The following is a 16180-nucleotide window of genomic DNA, read 5'->3' on the forward strand; positions in this document are numbered from 1 at the left end:
AGAATTCAAGACTAATAAGACATCAAGCAGTCAAAAACTATAGACACCATAAGATATTTGCAAGATTTCAGAGCCTTTAAAGAACGTAGCAATAGTAGTGACTAGGTAGGAATGACTTTGGCCTGAACTTAGCATTTTAAAGAGAGTGAAAGACAGGATAGTGATGTTTAAGATGATAGAGAGGAGCATAAGAGATATAATCAATTACACAAGACAAACACCAAAATACTTCAAACCGAGAGAAATATACTAAGTGGGAACCAAAACAGCAACCAGACCTCTAACTACCTATTTTAAACCTACTCTTTACCTTAATATCAAAGGACTACCCTTAACAAACTCTTTAACCTTATTATTCTACTTATTGTGTCAAAACAGTCTCAGATTTCAATAGAAAGGTAGATAAACACCAAGTTCTCAACCACACTTCTTTTAAAACCCCATTTTATCCTGAATTCTATAGAAAATGCTTTAAACCCACCCTTAAGCCTTATTTTATTCATTTTTAAACATTACAGATTCATTATTTGACAAAGGCAGTGACCAACCACTACTACAATAACATAAACAACATTAGTTTAACCATATATGGTACATCATAGGTTTAATCAACAAACAAGAACAAGTAAAACACCATACTACTAGAAAACTACATTGAATAACTCATAAGATAAAGTAAAGATGAGTAGGAACAAGTTAAAACCTTTTTTTTGGGGCAACCAAAAGATCAAATGAAGAGACATTGGATCAACTTCTACACCAACACTTAAACCTTTGGAAAACAGCCCTTTTCTTTGAGTTTTTGTGTAATATCAGTAGCTCCAGAATAATGTAAGTAGAGTATATATTTGAAATGTTCTTATACAGTATAGTAGTGATATATTAGCAGTGTTTTTGTAGTATATAGGTGGTATCTATTGAATATTTTTGGTATATGCTCGTATATAAGTAATAAAGGATTTATGTGATTTTCAACATTTAGAAATTTTTAGCCAAAAAAAAAAAAAGGGGATCAGCCCCCCTTAGAATGGCAATTTTCCTTCTATTTATAGGAGTAGAAATAGTGGCAATTTTCCTTCTATTTATAGGAGTAGAAATAGGTCTTTGGGACAAAAATGGAAAGGAAACAAATACACAACAAAATTTCCCCCTAATTTGAAACCCTAATTCAAAAATATTCAAATTTTTAGTAAAAGACAAGCAAATTCTTCAACAAATTCATATGTGAGGGGCTGGAGGAATAAATTAACTTTGAAAAGAATACAAGATCCTTCTGGTACATGGTTGGAAAGTGAAGTAGATATTGGCTCTGAGGCAATCAGGTTCTTTCAGTCACAGTTTAGTGAAGAAAATTCAGGAGGGGATTATGCATTGTTGAAAAATATTCCTAAGCTGATAACTGAAGAACAACAAAAGAATATGGAGGAGTTGTCATCTGAAAGTGAAGTAAAGGAGGTTGTGTTCTCACTCAATGAGGACAGTGCTAGTGGGCCTGATGGATTCACAGGACAGTTTTTATCAGAAGTGTTGGGAGGTTATCAAGCTGGATGTGATTCAAATGGTTAGAGCTTTCTTTTGTGGATCTGAGATACCATAATTCACCACACATACTAATTTGGTTTTGTTGCCAAAGAAGGAGGTGATTAATACTTTAAGTGATATGAGGCCTATCAGTCTCAGCTCCTTCTCCAATAAGATACTGTCAAAAATACTGCAGAATAGATTGGCAAAGGTTCTTCCTCATATTATTTCTCACAATCAGACAGGATTTGTGAAAGGGATGAACATTTTGCAGAAAACATATTACTGGCACAGGAGATCATCAGAGATATTAATTTGAGAGCTAAACATACTAATGTGGTGATCAAATTAGACATGGCAAAGGCATATGATAGACTCTCCTGGATTTTTTTGATTAAAGTATTAAGACAGTTTGGGTTTGGAGAGGTTCTCATTGATTTAGTATGGAGATTGCTTTCAAACAACTGGTATTCAGTATTAATCAATGGTCAAAGTCATGGTTTTTTCAGATCAAGTAGGGGGGTAAAGCAATGTGATCTACTTTCTCCTACACTGCTCATTATAGCAGCAGAGGTCTTAACAAGGAGTCTAAACAAGTTACATGAGAAGCCAAGTTTCATAGGCTATGGAATGCCAAAGTGGAGTCCTCAAATCAATCATTTATCTTATGCTGATAATACAATATTATTCTGTTCTGGGATGGATACTCTTTAAAGAAAATGATGAGGAGATTTGAGGAATTATGAGAAGGCCTCAGGACAGCTGATCAATACTGATAAAAGTTGTTACTATATTCATCACAAGGTTTCTGCCAGAGTTAATAGCAGGATTAAAAGACATACTAAGATGAGAAATGGATCCTTTCCTTTCACATATTTAGGCTGTCCAGTGTTTTATGGAAGAAGGAAATTGATATATTATGAGGATTTGGTCAAAAAAGTGATGAAAAGGATTCTGTCTTGGCAAAACAGACTGTTATCTTTTGGAGGTAGATATGTGCTGGTCAATCATGTGTTGCAAACCATGCCAGTATATTTACTGTCAGCCATGAATCCTCCTTCTGGGTGATAAGGCAGCTGCACAAGATTTTTACAAAATTCTTTTGGAGCAATACAGTGGGGGTGAAAAGCAAACATTGGGTGGCATGGGACAAATTATGTCTACTGAAGGATGAAGGAGGGATTGGTCTTAGATCACTAACTGATATATCTAATGCATTATTTGCTAAGTTGTGGTGGAATTTCAGATGTGGAAGAAGCTTATGGGGTAGCTACATGTTGAACAAATACTGCAAGAAATGGCATCCTACTATGGCAGTAGATAGAGGAGGATCTCACACTTGGAAGAAGATGGTGAATATAAGAGATGCAGTTGAGCCACCGATCTTTTGGTATCTGAGAAATAGAACTTCAAGTTTCTGGTATGAGAATTGGACAAGGCTTGGGGCATTATATTATATCATTCCTGATGCTGCTAGAGAAGAAGAAATAGAAGTTAGACAGTTTGTGAAGAATGGGGAATGGAACATGGAACTGTTAACAGTCACTCTAGATCAGGAATTGGCTCAACATATCAAGGAAAATATCAAAGTACCAGTTGAAGAAGAAGATGATGAACCATGTTGGATGTTGGAAACAAATGGCAGATTCTCAGTTAAATCTGCATGGGATTTTCTAAGACACAGAGAGAGCAAACAAACAAGTTATAGGTTCATGTGGGAGAAAGGTTAGCCAATAAAGATAAGTTTTTTCATGTGGAGAGTGTAGAAAGGGAGAATCTCTACAGAAGATATATTGAAAAGGATGATGATCAATATACCATCAAGATGCTAGTGTTGTGAGGAGCATAAGGAGGAAAGTGTAGGTCATTTATTTCGAACATCTTCCATAGCAATCAAGTTATGGAAGTTCTTTGCTTCTTGTGCAGGTATCCCCACAGATGGAGTTGGTCTATATCAAATGATCATGGCACGGTGGTTTGCTGAGACAAAGCCAAAATTGCAGCCTATGTATAGAGCAATGCCTGCAGTGATCATGTGGTCATTGTGGAAGAGAAGAAACTCCATTAAACATGGAGGATCAGTTCCTTTCTACAGACTGAAACAACAAGTACAGCACATACTACATCAACTGGCAAGGAAGAGATTCCCATGGCTGCAGAATGTATCTAGTGATTGGGAAAATATGCATCAACACCTTAGTAGATATAAACCTAAAGTTTATTATGCTAAGGTGGTCTGGAGAATGCCACCTTCAGGGAGACTAAAATGCAATACAGATGGGGCAAGTAGAGGCAATCCTAGGCTAAGTTCATATGGATTCTGCATCAGAGATAGTAATGGGAATTTGATTTATGAAGAAGCACAACAAATGGGAATAGCAACAAACATGGAAGCTGAAGCTAAGGCTATAAAACAGGCACTGAAGTTCTGTAAAGAACACAACATTCAACAGGTGTAACTGGAGACTGACTCACTTGTCCTTCTAAACATCTTACAAGATACATGGATCATTCCATGGGAACTGAGAAATCAGATTGAAGAGATCAAACAGGACATGAGAGCAATACAGATACAAATTAATCATATTTTCAGAGAAGGCAACATGTTGGTAGATTTTCTGGCAAATCATGCGTTAGATCATGCAGAGATCAAAGAACATAACTTTATACTCATGCCACCAGAAGGAAGAAGAATTCTCAATATGGACAAATCACAACTGTGTCAACTGAGGATTAGAACAAGGAGGATTCAGCAGCCTGATCATTAACAATGATACTACATGTATGGATCATAATATGGTGTGTGCATAGTTTTGGATCATCAAAGCTGACTCAACATGATCACAAAGTGCATACTAGCTTAGGCACACAAGATAGAAATAGAGGACAGTCTCTTATTTTTTTTAATTTTAGCTAGTTCGTATTATAGACATGCTGTAATAGACTATTTTTTACATTATACATTTATTAATAAAAAGTTCTAACAGGCCTGGCCTGCAAAAACACAATTTATTTAAAAAAAAAAAATTGTACTACTATCAATCAGAAAGTAGCACATATCACACAATATAACAAATTTATATCCTAAAATTCAAATAAAAATCCAACAAATCAGCAAAATACAAGGACAGTACACCTAGTCATTAATAGGACAAAAACCAGTACATTGCAACGTCTAAATTGTACAAATAGGATAGAAACCCCTAAAATGGTACTCAAATTGTACAGAATTTTTGGAAAATTACCCTAGATCCTCTGTTTTTAGTACGTGGTGCACAAGTTGGCCAAGGGCTCAAGGCCCTGCCCATGGCAACCACGTACTCAGAAGATCCGAGCAATATCCCAACTAAACCACTAAATTCGAGTCTATACAAAAATAAACTTGGGAACAGTCAGTAAACAAGACAGAGGGAAAAAGCCCTCAAAAATCCAGCGAGAATTAGCCCTGAATCGCCATGAATTGGCTGTAATTGAAGGAAACCCTAAGTCGCCTCTAATATCGCCTGAGATAAGTCCTCTCCATAAAATTACTTTTATGAAAGCAAAATTCGTAATACGCCATTTTAAAATACAAGCTTTATTATGAGCCCAATATTGACATAGTTCCGGGTAATACTTAAAAATGTGAAAAATGCGGCCAAAATGAGCCGTAATTCGTACGTCATTTTAATGAGCAATCTTTCCGGTTAGACAGAGCAAGATACGCATTTTCTTTTGAATTATATTTATGAAGGTAAATAGCTCGTAATATTCTTACAATCGTCAATTTTATAACTTAAATAATTAAACGTCGATTTTTGCAATTTTCTCGGGACTTTTGAAATTTTAAAATTTTTAAAGCGTATCCTTATTACCTGTTTGCTCGGGAATTTTGAAAATTAAAATACGAGAATTACTAGGTGAAAATTAGGTGTCAACATAGGGGATACACCATTTTGGAAGATTATGGATAATTATGTAACTCCTAGCAGGAAGAATTTGTCACGACTCAACTAGGGGCCGCGACGGGTACCCGGGGATAACCGCCGAGCACCGCTCGTTCTGTCGCTCGTTTTACTCATTTAATGCTCTTTTTTTTAGCTTTATACTCTTAGCGTAGGAAAATTATATTTCATATGAGAACATAAAATACTTTCATATACATGTGCCTTTAGGCTATCAAAATAATACATATATATATATATATATATACAGTGGCGGCCTCGTGAGACCATCTAACCCGCACTGCGTATCTACGAGCCTCTACTGGAGTACTGAACATAGGGACGGGACAAGATCCCGTCGTGCCCAAAAATACATATACATGGGTATATATATACAAAATAATAATCATGAGCACCTCCGGGACAATGGAGGGCTTCCAATCAGCTGACAACTACTACGGATCTGGATCGAGCTCTCCCCCCTATCTACCTGTGGGCATGAACACAGCGTTCAAAGAAAACGGACGTCAGTACGAATATTGTATTGAGTGTGAGAGGCATAAACAACGAAATAAGACAATGATGTAAAGAAGATAGCAGTATAGAACATCTGAATCTGACTGTCAAGTATAAGGAAAACAAGTCATGTTGTCTTACTCGTGCTAATCATCATATCATATATGCATCATGTATAAACTGCCCGTCCGTATCGGATCGGTATGATAATCATAACATTAGCCTGCGTCAAGGCCTCCCGCGTCTGGGGTAACATCTCAATGCCGCCTACTAGTGGTGTCTGCCCATGCCATCTGGCCATGGTGTATCGCATAGCTGCCCGCCTTGGCGGTGACTGCCCGGCCAAATAGGCATGGTGTAATAGTAATATCATCATATGCTCGTCACAATATGCTCACCTTACCATAATACATACATACATAAGGCTCAAGATCAACCATACTCTATCGGGTTGACGTAAGGTCGTGATCCCCCGATTACATTATGGAACAATCATGGACAATCTGCCTCACCTTGAAGGAATTAGTATATAAGGTGAGTGTAAGCGATAAATAACATCATTAGACTTTCTATACTTTAACTCATTACCTTGTGTAGCTAATTATAGACATAGGCTCATGGATAAGAAATAGGTTACGCTATAGGATTCATGCCATTAGAAAAAAGGGACTAGCGTCACATACCGTTGATGTTTAACTAAGCTATCGTTCACTTGTTCTCCTTCGATATCGCATTTCTACCTTCAAAAGAGAATTCGCATTACGTTAGTTAATCGACTATAAGAACGCGCTACTATTTCTAGGGAAAATTGGGCGGCACTTCCTTTGTTTATACTACTTTTCCCATGTTCTATATTAACTCCCAAACGCTCGCAATATTGAAATCAACAATCATCATTTGCATGAACTAACCACAATCCACCATTTCTCCCTGATTTCTCCACATTTATACTTATAACTCATTATCGCGTTTCCCCATATATGATACTTATTTCATGGTCTAAGCATCCTTTTCAACATATTCATAATCATAGCGCATCAACATTTATGATTCCATTCAACTACCATTCAATTGTGACACTATTCATCCATTTTAAGACCCATCTTCTATGTTTTCCTACCATTCAAGCATCTTAGCTTTCCAATACCTTAAAAAACATGATGGAGTCATGAAACTTACCTTAGATGATGGTGGAGCAAGCCTAGGGTGGAATCCTTCCTTTTGCACCAAAACCCTACTTCACCTTTCTTGGAGCTTCTTGGTTTGGATGAACTTCACTTGAGTTTCACACACTTTGTTTCATGGATTTAATGTTGTTGATCATTGATTTCCTTGTTACTCTTATGGTTGAAGTGTTTGGAGAATTTTCTAGAGAGTTCTTGAGTGGTGTAGATGAGAAATGAAATGAAAATGAATGAAAAGGGTCCCTTATATTAATCACAAAATCTGATTTTTTATGAACAGTAGTCAGGATGCACAGTGGTTGTAAACCCACTTTACGGGCCGTATTCTAGTTTACGGTCGGTCCTTTGCGATCATATTTAAGCATAACAGAACCAGAAAGGTTTGCTAGAGTCATGATGGTTTACGATCACAGTTTACGGGCTGTATTTCGATTTACGGTCCGTATTCTGGGTCGTATTTAACCATTTAGACATTTGACAGAAAGTTGAAATTTTTGAAAGGTTGGAGGACGATAGTAGTTTACGGGTCGTATTCCACTTTACGACCAACTGGGTCAAAGTGCAAACCTGCAACTTTTCACTGTACGTTCGCGGGGAAATTTTCGAGGTGTAACAGAATGTGGCAAAACACAGATTCTATCATATGATGCAGGTTATTTCATATTTTGGTTTGAATATGAGACTAGCTGTGATAGGATTTTGATGGGGGGTCCTTACACTTTTCATAACAGATCATTTGTAATCCATGCTTGGGAGCTGAACTTTGAATTTAATCTTGATTGTATCACAACAATTTCAATTGTGGATTCTTTTCCTTGAGTTACCTGTGGGTTATTGGTCGAGTGAAGCACTTAGTAAATTGGCAAGTGCTATTGGTAGACTACTTTATACTGATAAATTCACTGTTGAAATAGAGAAAATATCCTATGCTAGAGTGTCAGTGGAGGTTGATTCCTCTCAGCCTCTCCTAGAATGTATTGAAATGCTTAAACCAGCTGGAAGTTTCCAATAGAAGGTTGAATATGACTGGAAGCCCAAGTTTTGTAATCACTGCATGAGATTTGGCCATGATATGGAATATTGATGGATTGGGGAGGATAAACAGCAGCCTGACGTTCCCTTAAAAGAATTACTATGAAAAGAAGAAGACAAAAAAGGAAAATGATACAAGACAAGAATGGGCTACTAAGGAAGTGATAGCACCTGCAAATGTGATAGCTGAGCCAAACAATGGCAAGGACAAGGCTGTTGATCCTGGTGCAGCTTCTACTTCAGCTAGCCTAATTGACTCAACTATGCAGCTTCTACTTTAGATGGCCTAACTGACTCAACTATGTCCATTAGAGGGATTACTAGCCTTAATAAGTTTGTTGAGCTCCGAGACAAGTCCACCAATGCTAGACCTGAACAAGATGGAGACCCTGGGGCTGCTCCTGACCCCAAGTAATTATAGTAGCATGGAATGTAAGGGGTCTCAACCTACCTCTCAAACAGAAGGAATGGATACTCTTTCTGAAAAAAAAAAAACAAGGTTGATGTGTTTGGGTGTCTTTAAACCAAAGTAAAGGACATAAGGCAGGGAATATACTGAGAAAGGTAGCACAAGGATGGAATATATGTTGCAATTATCCTATGGCTACTAATGGTAGAATCTAGTTGTTTTGGAGGCCTCATGTCACTGTCCAAATCATCACCAAGAAGGAGCAATTTGTCCATTGTGTTGTTTGAAATTTGGCATCATCTTTCTCCTGTTACCTGACTGTTATATATGCACATAATGAACCTTATATAAGGACTGAGTTGTGGCAAGATCTCGGTCAAATGAACATCACACAAGAAGCATGGCTCTTAAGTGGCTACTTTAATGCAATTTTGTCATCTGAGACCAAAGACATCCAAGAGTGTGTGGACAACCTACAACTTACTCCTATCAGATCAAAAGGGTGGTATTATACTATCTGCAATAAGCAGCAACAAGCTAGTAGGGTGTATACAAAGATTGATTAAGTTTTTGGTAACTTCAAATGGATCCAGGATTATGGTCAAGTGGAAGCTGATTTCTTAATTCCTGGAATGTCAGATCATTCCCTTGGTCTCATTTAATTTGCAGCACAAATGACCTTATATCCAAAGCCGTTCAAGTTGTTTAAACTAGTGTTACATCATCCCGACTTCAAAGGTATTGTCAAGACAGTGTGGAATAGAACTTATAAGGGGAAAAATGCTTAGACTATGGCCAAAACTGAAAAAATTAAAGGTTGGGTTGAAGGATTTAACCACCTACATAGCATCGTATGAGAAGAAGCTTAATAGAGCTAGACAAGAACTGAGTATTACACAAGGTCAAATGGCAATCCAGCCAAATGATCAAGTGTTAATACAAGTTGAGAAGCATTTGTTAGGTGAGATACACAAGTGGAGTCTGGTAGAAGAGCAAGCTCTAATACAGAAATCTAGAGCCTTATGGATATCTTGTGGTGATGCCAACACAAGATACTTCCATGCTCAATGCAAAATCAGGGCCAACAGAAACACTATATCTTCCATTTATAATGAAGCTAGAAACAAAATTATTGATCTAGTATTGGTGGAATAGGAATTCATTTCTTTCATTACTAATCTACTAGGGTCACAAGCTGAGGAGTTGCCATGCCCTAATTTTGTGGTTATCAAGAAGGACCCTATATCAATTATTAGCAAAGAGGTGCTTTAGTTCAACCTGTCACAACTCAAGAGATTTGGGCAGCTATCAAAGAGATGCCTCATGAAAAAGCACCAGGTATGGATGGATTCCTTGTGGAGTTCTTTGTTCATAACTGGGAGATCATTCAGGGTGATGTGGTTCAGGTAGTGAAGGAATTGTTTGAGACTGGTAAGCTTCTACAATCAATTAGCTGCACTGCAGTTACTCTTATTCCCAAAGTTCCTTTCTCTACTATGGTAAAAGACTATAGACCTATTGCTTGTTGTACAGCTATCTACAAAACCATCACCAAGGTCATGACTAATAGGATAAAATCTGTGATTAGCACCATAGTCAGCCCTACCTAATCAGCTTTTATTGAGGGAGAAGTATTATTGACAACATTTTATTTAGCCCTGAGTTATTGAAGTGGTACACTTGAAAAGGTTTTTCAGCTACGTGTGTAATGAAAGTGGACTTAAGGAAAGCATATGACTCTATTGAATGGTGTTTTCTAAAAAGTATGTTAGTAGAGTTGGGTTTCCTTTTGAGTTCATTCAGTGGGTAACAGAATGTGTCAGTTCTGTGTCTTATTCCATGGTGATAAATAGGGGGCTGACTGAGCCATTCAGGGGCAAAAGAGGTATGGTTCTAGAGGTGGTACTCAGGGTACGAGAGGGGGATCTCAGGCTGGGCGTGGTGGATCCCATTGTTACTTATTTCCTGGTAGGCCTGAGGTAGAGGCCTCAGATGCTGTGATTTCAGGTACTATTTCTGTTCGTCATAGAGCAGAATCTATGTTATTTGATCCTGTATCCACTTATTCGTATGTATCTGCATTTCATGCCATTGGTTGGGATTTGCCTTGTGATAGCATAGATATACCTGCTCATGTGTCTACTCTGGTTAGAGAATCTGTGATTGTTGATCGAGTCTACCGGTCTTGTTTGGTTACTTTTATGGTGTATGACACTTGGGTAGATTTGATGATTCTTGGTATGGTCGACTTTGATATTATATTGGGGATGTTCTGGCTTTCTCCTTATCATGAGATCTTGGACTGTCATGCCAAGATAGTCACCTCAGCCATGCCGGGCATTCCTAGACTTGAGTAGAGAGGTACTCTTAGTCTCGACCCAAAGAAGATCATTTTCTTCCTTCGGGCGAAGAAGTTAGTAAGTAAGAGGTGTCTAGCTTATTTAGCTCATGTTGGGCCATATGGTATCTGAGGAGGGGATTATGGTTGACCCACAGAAGATTGAGGCTGTGAGAGGTTGGTCAAGGCCCACTACTATTACTGAGATTCGTAGTTTTATGGGTTTGGCCAGTTATTACCATCGCTTTGTGAAGGGCTTTGCTGCCATTGCTTCGTCCATGACCAGATTGACCCAGAAGGATGTTCCCTTTCAGTGGACGGATGATTGTGAGGAGAGATTTCAAAAGCACAAGCTTCTTTTAACTACAGCCCCGATCTTAGCATTACCTGTGGAAGGTAAGGATTTCGCTGTCTATTGTGATAGCTCCCGTATGGGTTTGGGTACGGTGTTGATGCAAGAGGATAGGTTATTCTTCCCGTTAGTTAAAGGTTAATGAGAAGAATTACCCTACCCATGATTTGAGTTATTGGCCGTAGTCATCGCTTTGAAGCTTTGGAGGAATTATTCATACGATGTTCATTGTGAGGTTTTCACCGATCACCGCAGTCTTCAGCATGTGTTAACTCAAAGCGATCTTAATTCCTGGCAGCGCCGATGGATGGAGCTCCTGAAGCACTATGACATCTCTATTCTGTATTATCCCGAGAAAGATAATGTGGTGGCTAATGCCTTGAGTCGCAAAGCAGTTAGTATGGGGATTTTAGCTCGATTGATTATTTTCGAGCGTCCGTTGGCCATGGAGGTTAAGACTTTGGCCAACAGTTTTGTCCGCCTTGTTATTTTAGTCCCGAGCAGGATTTTGGCTTGTATAGAGGCATGGTCGTCTTTACTGGATCGGATCAGGATTCATCAGTTTGAGGATGCTCAGTTGAGCAAGATCCGAGATAAGGTTTCAAGAGGTGAGGCCAAGGAGGCTGTGATTGGTTCGGAGGGCATTTTGAGGATTAGAGGACTCCTTTGCGTTCCTTGTGTTGGTGATCTGATTCAGCTGATCTTGTTTGAGGCTCATAGCTCTCGCTATTCCATTCATCCGAGGATGACTACGATGTACCGTGACTTGAGACAGCACTATTGGTGGCGTCGGATGAAGAGAGATATAGTTGGTTTTGTGGCTAAGTGTGGAAATTGTCAGGTGCTAAAGTATGAGCACCAGCGACCCGGTGGGGTGCTTCAGAGGATGCCAATTCCCGAGTGGGAGTGGGAAAGGATTACCATGGATTTTGTCACGAGTCTTCGAAGACCCTTGACAAGTTTAATTCTATTTGGGTGATAGTTGATCGGTTGACTAAGTCCGCTCACTTTGTTCTAGTTCAGGTTTTCTACACCGCTGAGAAGTTGGCCAAGATGTACATTCGGGATATTGTGAGATTACATGGGGTTCCTATTTCTATTGTATCTGATCAGGGTACGATTTTCACTTCCTATTTCAGAGGGCGTTTCATGAGGAGTTGGGTACCCGATTGGATCTTAGTACAACTTTTCATCCCCAGACCGATGGCAAGTCCGAGCGGACCATTCAGGTGCTCGAGGACATGTTGATAGCGTGTGTTATTATTTTGTTGGTCATTAGGATCACCACTTACCATTGGTAGAGTTTGCGTACAACAACAGTTATCATTCGAGTATTGGTATGGCACCTTTTGAGGCCTTATATGGTAGGAGATGTAGATCCCCGATCGGTTGGTTTGATGGGTTCAAGGCTCGGCCTTGGGGTTCGGATCTATTGAGAGAGTCCTTTGATAGGGTAAGAGTTATTCAGGCCATGCTTTTAGCAGCTCAGAGTCGGCAAAAGATGTATGCGGAACGGAAGGTCCGGGATTTGAAGTTTTCCATTGGTGACCATGTTCTATTGAAAGTATCACCCATGAATGGTGTTATGAAGTTTGGTAAGAGAGGCAAGTTGAGCCCTAGGTATATTGGCCCGTTTGAGGTTGTATACTGTATTGGTGATGTAGCTTATGAGTTGGCATTGCCGCCAAGCTTGGTGAGAGTTCATCCGATTTTTCATGTTTCAATGCTGAAGAAGTACCATGCCGATGGTGCCTACATTGTCCATTGGGATTCTATATTGCTTGATAAGAACTTGATTTATGAAAAGGAACCTATTGGGATCTTAGATAGGTAGGTTCGAAAGTTGAGGTCGAAAGAGATTGCTTTTGTGAATGTGCAATGGAAACACCGTCCTATGGAGGAGGCTACATGGGAGACCGAGTCTGACATATGTAGCCGATATCCCCAAATTGTTCACTGACTCAGGTATTTCCCTGCTTTCCTTCTTTTCTTCGGTCGAGGACGAGCGACAGTTCAATTGGTATCTGATGTAACGACATGTTTGGTCATTATAGTCTTTTCAAAAATTTCACCTGTACTCGAGCATTGATTAGCTCATTTTTTACCCGAGGGGACCGTTGGCACGCTTCTCGAGGTGTCTAGATCGAATTTTGGAATTTTGGAAAATAGTTGACCCAAAGTTGACTTTTGGGAAAATGAACCTTTTTTGGAATTTCGTCGATTCCGAGAGGTCCGGATGACCGTTTAGAACTTATGGGTGTAATTAGTTCGGTTCCCTATGCACCCGGATGCATTTCAGGACATGGGTTGGGAAATTGGAATTAAGGCATCGAGGATTGACTCGGTAAACGAGGCCTCCGTTTGAAATTTTGTGGCCACGAGCTCGTTCGTAGCGTAATTTTGCGTGGGTATGTGTGTATGGTTTGTGAGCAGTTGGCCTCGGGAATGACCTGGGATTTCGATTGAAGACTTAGAAAAATTGAGGGATTCTGGTACGTGGTACCCGCAATGGCGGCACCAGTAACGTCCCAGTGGCACCGTTGTTGCGATGTGTTGGCCGCTGGGGCGGCCATGTGTATTGCCACCATGGCGGTCTTGAGGGTGCTGTAGCGGCCCCACTACCATCGTGGTGGTGACGGGCCAGGTGTTTCATTAAATGTAATTTAAATAAGCCCTTATGCTCTCATTATTTTCCATTTCGAAATTGGAGCTTTGGGGAATGGTTCTTGGAGATATTTTGGAGACATTCTTGGAGGTAAATCTTACCTAATCCTTAACTCTTCCTTAATCACAATCATCTTAGATTTCCCCCTTCCCTTTAACAATCCCTTAGTGATGGAACTTGAAGGAGGGTTTTGATGAACTTTTCCTTAGGCTCATGTATAAGGAAATAGATGATATTTATGATAGATTTTGACTAATCTAAGCTTATTAATCATATATCTTCCACTTTTAGCGTTGAATTTTGGAATCAAAGAATTAGGGTTTATACCCAATTTGGGGGTTTTGCTTGAAATCAGAAATTAGGCTAATCTTTGAGTTAAATCAGTAATTAGTGGCTGGGTAATGATCATCTAGTACTTAATTTGGCATTTTGCTTCCAAATTTTCTATTTTGCCCTTGTGGGCCCGTTTCCCCGATTTAATTTGAATAGTAGCAATATTAGTATCATTCGTCATGATTTTTAATCTAGAATTCGATTATGCTTAGACTACTTTGGTTCTGAGGTTCAGCGGAAAGGCAAGGCAAAAGGAGTGTTTTGTTGGTGCTGCGGTTCGGCAATCCAGGTAGGTTATGGCTTACCCTTGGTGAAACTTCGTATAGTGAAGCACATATTTAGATTGTATTTTCGGAGACAGCATGTGAACCTTTGGGCATGAAGTCGGGTTGGATATTGCCTTAAGGTGGGCCCTGTTGTGTGCTGGGACTAGCCACCCCATTGTGTTGTAGTTGATTGTTTTATTGTGTTGGCTTGATGTCGCGAGTGTTGATAGATATTGAGTTTTGTTTATCGTCTTGATTATGATATAGTTGGCATATCCACTATTGGTATTTGTACATCGATATATTGTTGGCGTACCCACTATTGGTACTTGTGATTCGGTTATATTATTGGCATACCCATTGTCGGTATTTGTGATTCGAATATATTATTAGTGTACCTACTGTTGGTACTTGTGATATTGAGCATGATTATTGATGTGATTCATGCATTGCACGTACTCTCATCTTCATGATACATTGTTCAAATATTGATGACATTGATGAAACACTTGATGAGCTAGACTTAGTTTTACTTGACTAGCGTGAGTGGCCGATGTCCGATGTTCATCCTAGAATCGTTGATTAAGTGAAATTGATATTTGAGAGAACTTTTTTACTTGAGTGACGTGAGAGTTCGATGTCCGATGTTCATCCCGGAATCATTGATTGCATGGCCGATATCCGATGTTATTTCTGTAATCGTTGTTAGTGCATGGACTCCGCGGGTCCCCCAGGGTGGTGCCGATTAGAACCCCCCGTGGGCAAAGATCTGGGGTCCTGTCTATCTGTTGGGAAAAGATACGGGACGGGTGGCACTTAGACTTCGCGAGGCACGCTGGGTTGTGCTCTTGAGACGTTGATATTTCTGTCCGGAGTACATGTGTACACCTTATTTGCATGGCATTGCATTGCATTCATACCATCATTGTATTGCATTGCATTGCATTATGACATGATTGAGATGTTTGGTGTTGTATTGTGACATGGATTGGATCGGATATATACAGTTTTTGGCACATTTGGGGATTAGATGCTTTACGTAGGTGATGACGGACATTTGGAATTAATTGTATTGTCATATACTTGTTGGTTTATGTGCTTATCTGCTTTATTATCTACATTGTGTTAACTATGCTTAGTCGGCCGATGATGCCTACCAGTACTGTTGTTTGCACTGACTTGCACTTGCTGCATTCTTTTATGAATGCAGAGTATCAGGTCGGATCCACTTATGTGACGCGTGGATGATAGTCGCTTCATCTCTATTGTCGAGTTTCCAGGGTGAGCATGGTCGTCTGCCGCCTTGAAGACTTCCTATCTTTATGTCCTATTTTATCCAGAGACATAGACACTTATGTATTACTATTCGGAATTGTATTATTTCTCTTTCTTTAGATGCTCTTGTATTATTCAGATCAGACCCTGGGGGTGTTGCTACTATTCCGCACTATATATATCGTGAGACTTACATAATTATTCCATTCCGTTGCTTATTTTCATTTATTTATGTATTTATTCCTTGTTGGGTTAAGGGTTCGCTTACCGAGGTGGGAAGGTAAGTGCCCGCACGACTTAGGCAAAATAGGTCGTGACACTTCTTTTACCAATCCTACAACCCTCTTTGCTGAGCGAGATGGTGGT

This window comes from Lycium barbarum, chromosome 7, assembly GCF_019175385.1.
Source record: "Lycium barbarum isolate Lr01 chromosome 7, ASM1917538v2, whole genome shotgun sequence".
Taxonomy (NCBI): Eukaryota; Viridiplantae; Streptophyta; class Magnoliopsida; order Solanales; family Solanaceae; genus Lycium; species Lycium barbarum.